This window comes from Mus musculus, chromosome 17 (genome assembly GCF_000001635.26).
Source record: "Mus musculus strain C57BL/6J chromosome 17, GRCm38.p6 C57BL/6J".
In the NCBI taxonomy this organism is placed as follows: domain Eukaryota; kingdom Metazoa; phylum Chordata; class Mammalia; order Rodentia; family Muridae; genus Mus; species Mus musculus.
Genome location: NC_000083.6, coordinates 8,227,254 through 8,236,040, shown reverse-complemented (window position 1 = coordinate 8,236,040; position 8,787 = coordinate 8,227,254).

Here is an 8,787-nt window from a genome sequence, read left to right as displayed (position 1 = left end):
TAGCAAAGGTGGAGGCAGGAGGGCACTTATGTAACTAGGTCAATGATTTCACTGTGACATGCAAATTTTTTTCATTTCAGAATTATTAAGTCTGTGGAATGCTTCTTGATTCTTGGAAATTACATATCATCTAGGTAACTGTAAAGTTCTTTGAAAGGGGGTCCTGTCCACCTAGTGGACTATAGTCAGCAACCCGTATTTTTGCTACTGGAGGAAGGAAGTGTAAAAACCTCAGCACCACCAGGACAGTCTTTGTTTGGCTCTTGGTGGAAAACACCAGCGATTTCTGGTAGGCAAGGTGGGTGACAACCCAAGGCTCTGGCACCCATGCCTCTCCTGTCCTTGTGAGTCTCAGTGATATCATAAAACGCCATCAATAATTATGTGGCACAAGGCAAGGCTACTTACCATTTACTCTTGACAAATAATTTTTGAAAAATGGATATTGTTACCCTTATTTCTCAAGTGTGAAAAAAGGCCAGCTCACTTAGGTGTTGAGTCATCTGGAGTGATGGATTCAGTTAATAAGACTTTTTCTACAGAGATGCATCCATCTCTCCCATCACCAAACACTCATTCAGTGCCCAGTCTGTGCAGTACAGTGTTCCAGGAATAAGAGAGAGCAGAGAGCAGAGATCAGAGAGGAGAGAGAGAGAGACAGGGGGGGAAGAGAGAGAGAGAGAGAGAGACAGAGGAAAAGACAGACAAAAAAGACAGAGACAAAAACAAAAAGACAGACAGACAAAACCAGAGAGAGACAGACAAAAAGACAGAAAGAGAGAGACAGACAAAAAGATAGAGAGCAGAGAGAAGGAGAAACAGAGAGGGGGCAGAGAGAGAAACAGAGAGTCAGACAAAAAGAGAGAGACAGAGAGAGAAACATAGGGCAAAGAGAGCAGAGAGAGAGAGAGAGAGCAGGGAACCAAACAGTGAAGTCCTTGACCTTGAAGGATTTACATGCTGATCAAAGGACAGCAAGCCCTGTGAGATCAAGTGTGTCCAGTATGGTGGCCTTCGCTGTAATTCAGCTAGCTGGTGGACTCTGTTACATACAGTAACCACATGTGAGAGGGTCTCTGATGGAGAGGAAGGAAGTTCTGAAAGAGAACTGTAGCCTTGGGGCCAAGAGTGATGTTGGAAAGCGGGGACAGAGGCAAGGTAGGCAGCAGGAACCTGGACACCTCCCATCTCTACACTGATGCAGGAGACAGCTCATCCCTAGAAAGGAACTGTGGGTTCACACTGCTTTTGAAGCACCTTGAATTCACATACAGCTGGGGGAGACTTTCAGTTCTCATTACACAGGCTTGCTTGAGTTTCTATCATCGGGGATACTTCATCATCTGGGTACTTGGAAATGAAATGAACTGGCCAAGGTGTGACATCCCCAGCATCACACAGGCAGCACTGGCTCTTCACTGCTGATAGAATTGCAGAAGAGACGTCACTCATGCCTTCTGACCCACCCGGCTCAGGGAAGGGAACAAATGATACAGCCTCAGGTCGGCCTGAGTTCTAGATGATTCCAAATGCCACATCTGGAACTGGTTCATCATTACAAAGAAGGTTGAGCTTATACGCCTCTGGTTTCAACCCAAGACATTTGATGCCCTTATTTCTATTGGCTTATATCTGATGGTGCCATTCCCATTGGCTTAGGGAGAGCCTGATAAGGGCACAGCATTGAGTGCCCTGGGCACAAAATAAATAAGACTTTCCAAAGTTGTCTAAGTTCAAGTGCGCACAGCTTGGCTCTGAAGTGAAATGACAAACTATCCTGGGCTCCATGTACCTTCTATTTTCAGAGCCTTTCAAAGGCCCCAGTCAGTAAATCACAGTCGAGGTCTATGGATGTCGGGGTCAAGCTTTTGCTGGTATTTATAGCCTGTCCACTGACGATCAACAACTGTGAACCTGAACCTCATTAAACACACCTTGCTACCACATAACCATGGGGTCTCGGGGGTTACCACACCCAACACCACTTCCTCATTCATTAAAAGCAGCCTGCTCGGGAAGCATCAGGAAGTCACCCAGGACGTGGCTCGTTTGTCTAGTGTGTTTTTTTTTCTCTAGCTCAGTTCCAGCTCACAGTTTCAGGAAAGTTTTGTGTGGCAACAGACATAGTGGGAGGCTTTGGCCTATCCCGTGTGTAGCACCATACTGGCAGGAGCGGAAGCAGCTATAGCAGTCAGCTGGACGGAAGTACCTGCTCTAGGAGTGGCCAGCCCCTCCCATCAACCCTCACAAAGGCTAGTGACTCGATGTAAAAGAAAGGATAAGGTAGTCAACACAGACATCGCATCATGGAGGCTGGTTGACATTTCTGCCCAATCTCTCAGACCTGTGCCCCATGCGGTACAGTGGCTTGGGAAGTCCCAGACAGCTACCGAGACGCAGGCCACTTAGATCTGGGTTCAGACTGGAAGAGAAGCAGCGACTTCTTTGTGCTGTTTCTCTGCGTGTTTGCTCCCTGCTGTTCTCATCCAGAGTTCTGTCAGCTTGACTGTATCTCACCTACTGAAACACCCAACTCAGTGTGAAAAGAGGGGACTCAGCAAAGTGGGGTTCATCAGCCTCACCCCGCACCAACTAGACAGAAGCAGTTGCTGCAGAGCAGGCTGGGAACAGCAGTGATTTCACTAGGTGGTCAATTTCTACCTCAGGGGCTCATGGAGGCACCCCAGCCTACTCTCACACAGGATAACTGTGGGCTGCAGGAATTGCTATCCACTGTGAAGGAAGAGGTTGGCTTCTCCACAAAGAGAACTGGGGGCGGGGGTGGGGGGGGAGCGTGAGCACAAGCCTGGAGAGTCCCCTGCGGCGCTGCTATGGGAGATCATTTCAATCTTGTTAGTGTGCCTGACACCTGACAAACAGTGCCTCTTTAGATGATTAAATTAAGACAAAGTCGTCAGTATTGATCCTGACCCATTGTGACCAGTATCCTTGTTAGGAAGACGGTGGCAGCCACAAGGTGGCTCAGCAGATAATATAGGCAGTTGCTTGGCAGACCTGACAGTCTGCTTTGATACTCAGAGCCCGAGTTGTGGAAGGCAAGGCCTGCCTCTTACAGTTTTCTGATGGCCACCATATGCCCTGGTATGGGTATACCTCCTCCCCAATAAATAAATGTTAAAGGAAAAAAAAACAAGAGGAGGAGGTGGTTGGAGAGGTGGCTCAGTGGTTAAGAACACTCCCACAGGTCTTCCAGAGGACCTGGGTTCGATCCCCAGCACCCACATTAGGGGCTCACAAATGCTTGTAACTCCAGTTCCAGGGGATCAGATATTGTCCTCTTCTGGCCTCCACAGGCACCAGGGATGTACACAGTGCACAAACATACACGAAGGTAAAATACTCACACTCACAAATAAAAAACAAAGATGGTGTCATGTTGCTGTGCCCCGTCCTTACACAGCATAAGGTTAGAAGGAACTCTCTGGGCGCCCCCTTTAATAGGAACTCACCCCATTCAGGAGGCGCTAATTTTCTGACTTAATCACACCTCATGCGAATTACTTCCTAAGCCTTGGAGGCAAGGGCTTCAATACCTGACTTTGGGGGACACAACTATTAAAACCATAGCATTTTTTTTTTTGCAGCAATTTCATAGGACAAGAGGACGAAGGTTTAGCTTCCCAACCGGCAAAAGCCCCTGACCTGCCTCCTCCCCAACATGCTGACCAGGGCCAGAGGAACAGAAACTTGTCGGCAACTACAGAACCGTGGTGACATCCTGTCCTGCCTGCCCAAGCTGCTGGCTCTAAGCCAAGTGTGTGGGCGCTCCTTGCTCAGGCATAACCCCTCATCAAGAGCCTGAGAGGGGCCTCTGTCCTCCACTGTAGGGATGGGCACAGGACAGAGGAGGAGAAAGGCAGCTTTAGCAGCTAAGACTTGAGCTACACTACTTCTCCTGGTACATAGAGCTCTAGGCACACACCTCCCAAGGCCGTCCATCCACAATCCAGGCAATATGGTGTCTTCACCACCTGCATAGACATTATAATCTCCTCTCCCAACACATGCTGTCCCTTTAGAAATCCCCAATTCTCTGTCCCTGTAATGCTTTCACACGCTCGTGTGCAGGCATACATTTTTTGCAACCTACTTTTAATAAGGGTTCAGCCTCTTCTCCAGCCCGCCACCCAGGAGAGGCAGTGGAAGAGAAAAGATATTACGATATGGGGGGTTCAGCAATAGTTCTTTGGGGGCGAGCTTGGTCTTCTTGGGCAGCAGTTAGCTCAGTCCCATAGCAAACACCACATACGATTCAGCAGCTGCAGACCAGTCCTCTGGGCAGGCAGACATCAGGCACGAACCAGCAACTGTATATAGTTTAATCCTGAAGACATCTCCGGGCTTGTCAACTGGCCTGAGGTGAGGCTGTGGAAGCAGCAAGCTGCCGCAGGAACCTCACAAGCAGTTCTTGGGCGAGTTTCTTCTCTCAATGGTGGCATTATCACAAGTTGAGCTCAACAATGCTACGTAAAGCGAACCAATACATGCATGTCTTTAGTGAAGAATAGCGAGGGGGAGCAAACCAAGGCTCAGTGCTCATCTCCCACTGTCTATGGGGTCATATTTATACTCCTTCATCAAAAGTCCTTTCACATGTCTGCTATATCCAAACATCCTTTCACCTGTGTCTGCTTCAGGAAAACAGTCTTTTATGTGTTTGCTTTAGCAAGACATCCTTTCACCTGTGTGCCCCAGAGAACCATCATTTGGCATAACTAACTTTCCAAAGAAACTAGAAGCTTCGCCTTCTCTGGTGTTAGCTAGTGGTGTAGGATGAGGACGGTGTAGCCCCTGCGGTCTGGAGTGTGTTCTGTAAACATCTGTGTGTCAGAACATTAAAACCAATAGGGTTATGTTAATGTGCTTGGAGGTGGAGTCTTTGGGGGTACATGGGGGGGGACCTGCTCCAACCACGCTTCACAACAAGGTGGAGATATGGCAATGCAAGTCACATTTTATTATTAAGAGAACAGCAAATGTAAAAAACAGATCATTTATCCTGGAATCTCCATCCCTGGAAAGTTAGGATTTGTGTAGTTCATAAATTCTCCTGGGGAGATAAAAAAAAAGTGGTTTTTCCTGCTTGTAAGTTTATAGATTTAAAAGCTTATTTTAACAGTTTCTGAGAAGGCTTCCCATCAATAAGGATGCTAAAAGGAGTCGAAGAGCCCCACAGAGTAGAATTCAGCTATAGTACCTGCTTGGTGGAAGGATAAAGACTATTCCCATTAGGTGTCCTGCAATGGCTGGTGACAGAGGGGGAACATAGAGAGTAAAAGGTTTTATTGCCTTCCTCAGTTCCCTGAATTTTCAAGCAGATGCTGAAAATGGTCCCCTCACTCCACCTAAGTCACTGAGATGCTCATGCAGGCAGTCAGCTTCTGACCTCAGTCGTCCTGTCTCCCATCTCCAGGACAACGGCACGGGAGCCAACTGCCAAGTGCTATGGTGGGCTGTGCTGGAGACCACAGAGCACCCCTTCTGGGTGCCTGATGGGCATGGGCATAAACCCCCATTCTCTCTCCATTTGGGGTTCCAAAACTCGGCTGGGTTCCCTGGACTAGCTAGTGAGCCTTGCTGGACAGGCGTCTTACATAGAATCATACTTCCCTGGTCCCTCCCATGGCTGTCTGATCCCTGCCCATTAATACCTTGCTGTCTAAGGCCAGGAGCTGCTTTCCAGACAACGTCTAACCAAGACCAAACTCAGGAGACCTGGAAACACTGCTTCATCCTAGGGTAGCATGCCTTTTTATTGTCATAATACATACACTACACATGCATATAGCAAGGATCTACAATGAAAGTTTACTTTGATTTGCTGGAATGAACAGCAGTTGAGAGTCTAATTCCTTCCTGATTGCTAGGGAAATCCATAGATTTATAAGGAACAAAGTTTCCCCTTCTATAGCCAGAAGAAACTGGATGAATTTTTGCTAAGAACAGTCAAATTGTGGGGACTGGAAAGGTTCACTATATGTGAAAGATGTTGGTCTCTGTGAATCAAACAGGTAGAAATGTACTCGTTATGATATTTCTGGCAACAACTTCCCCTTTGCCTGCATTGAGTTGAGCTATTTTAAAGCATTGCCTACTGCCTCCAGGATCAGGCTGTAAGTCTTCAGGATATTTGATCACAGTGTGAACCTCAAGATTGTGTTATTTACTGAAGAAACCTTGTGGTGTAGTTGAGCCCTAGCACACACCTTTAATCCAAGAGCTAAATAAAGTCAACCCTAGGTCAAGAGGCGGAGCGAGTACCAGCTGACAGGAAGTGGACATAAGTAAGCATGGAATTGAAAGGTATTTAAGGTAGCATGGAGGAGGAGAAGCATTCCTCCTTCTGAGATGCCAGTGGAGTAGAAGGTCATCTGGGTGCTTTCTCTGCCTCTCTGAGCTAGCAGGCTTTCACCCCAGTGTCTGGCTCCTGAGTCTTCAATTGGTCAAATCGAACGGTTGGGATTTTTGTTTATAAAACAACAGTGACATCCTAACAAAAATCAGTTCTAATGATCAGAATGGAAAGATCCGATTCCCCACCCACTCTTTTTTTCCGTCTGCTAGCCAAAGGCATAGATGTAAAGACTTCAACTTTGGGCTGTTTGCCACCATTTCTGCCCCCAGATGGAATTCCATGCTTTCTCTGAGGTAAGTTTCTGAACCACCCTTACCTTAGGCCATTCGGGTGGAAGGTCCTCTGAGCCAGTCTTTGGTAGTCAGTGCTCTGGGAAGAAAAAGCAACCCCATACAATCAAATAGAATGGAAACCTGGTAAATCCTAACCAGTGGGAAGTTGATCGAGGCATCAAATATCGGATGTTATAAAGACAATGATAACAAAGTAAAAGAATAATTCTCCTGGCGCGCTGTTGAATCCCTAAACATATCTGTTCATTTCTTCTCTGCGTGCTGGTTTCCTACAAGTCTGCTTTCTGTTCTTCTTTTTTGATGGACATCTTTCCCTGTTTTCCTTCTCACGAGCTTGTCTTACAAGTCCAACTAGGTGGGACCTATAAACTCTCTTTGGGCAACTGGTACTTCCAAGCCTGAAGGTGCTCACGGTTGAACTCACTGCTCAGCTATGGCAGGTTCTGAGAGTGTTGACCCCTCCTCCACAATCTGATCCCAGTGACTGTCAACGCCTGCCCCACTGGGTCTGTAATGGAAGGCACCTCCTACCAGACTCAGAGACAACAAGTAACTCGGTCTCCGTGGCCCCTCCCCTAATTTTCTGTCTCTCTCTCTGACCTTTGATCTGTCCGGCTGTGACGACTACAAAGCAGGGATGTTTCTTGATGATCTTACCCACCGTCTTCACCTCTTCAGGAAACATCACAGTGGGCGGCTGCCTGCTCCTCTCATTGCTTCTGGCAGGTGACGCACCATGGCTTGTGCTGAATGTGCTGCTAGCTTGATAAAGGTTCAGTATCTGCCATGCTTCACGGGAATAACAAATATTTTATAGAGAAAAGCATCGGAATGATGGGGCTTTCCTCCTCAAACTTCCACAAGCCCCTCCAGGCACACTTAGGTAGTTTTTAAGTTCCTGTAGGAGACATGGAGGTTTTGTGCTACATGGGGGGGGGGGTAGGGGTGGGCACCGGGAGAACCTGGAGTGTTCAGCACAAACGTTACTACAAGGAAGGGATACAGCACCTTTCATCCGCTCAGAAGGCAGGAGCAAACATGTCTTCTAGCCTGGTGACCTCTACACTGTTTGTGTGGCCAGAGACTTTTCCAGCACCAGACCCTTCCCCAGACCCTTATTGTAAATTGCAATTTTTTTCCAGTCAGTCTGTAGAGCCCATGTCTATGGACTTTACAGAGTTTCAGTGTAGTCACATCTGATTTGTATTTATCTTGCTGTGTTTCTCAAGGAGAAGAGTTTTCACCAAATTGTGCTGTGCTTAAATATGCCTAAAATAAACCACTCAGGGTTAGACTCCATGGCTTGTCTCTCTGCAGCCCTTTAAGGCCACAGAGAGTCCTGAAGACCGCTGCTCCTGCCAGCAGTGCACAGCCTGCTCTCTCCTCCCCAGCCTTCCACGAGGGAGCTCTGAGCTCTGGGGCAGAGGCTTTCTCTCCTCCCATCTGTCAGAGGGACTCATCGACTCTGTCTCAACCACTTTAAATCTCCTGCTATCTGTGAGGCACTCAGTGCAAACAGATAAAGTACAAAAGGCTAAGGTAGCTTAAGCTCACCTCAAGATCAATATTGGGCAGAACTAGTTGTGGGTTATCGAGCCACACCAAACTGAAGCCTGGAATCAATTCTTTCCTTTCCTTTCCTTTCCTTTCCTTTCCTTTCCTTTCCTTTCCTTTCCTTTCCTTTCCTTTCCTTTCCTTTCCTTTCCTTTCCTTTCCTCTCCTCTCCTCTCCTCTCCTCTCCTCTCCTCTCCTCTCCTCTCCTCTCCTCTCCTCTCCTCTCCTCTCCTTTCCTTTTCCATCCTCTCCTCCCCTCCCCTCCCTTTCCCTCCCCTCTCCTCCCCTCCCCTCTCCTCTTCTCTCCTACCATCTCCTCTTCTTTTCTTCCCTCCTCTCCTCCCCTCTCCTTTCCTTTCCTTCTTGCTCCATTTTCTTTTTTGAGACAGGGTCTTATGTAGCCCAAGCTGGACTCAAACTTGCTATGTACCTGAGGATGATCTTGAACTCCTGTTCCTACTGCCTTGTCCTCTAAGTGCTCAGATTATAGGCATGTGATACCCAGCTCAGATTTTATTCCCTTTTCTTTAAAAAAACAACATCAGCATCAACAACAAAAACAAC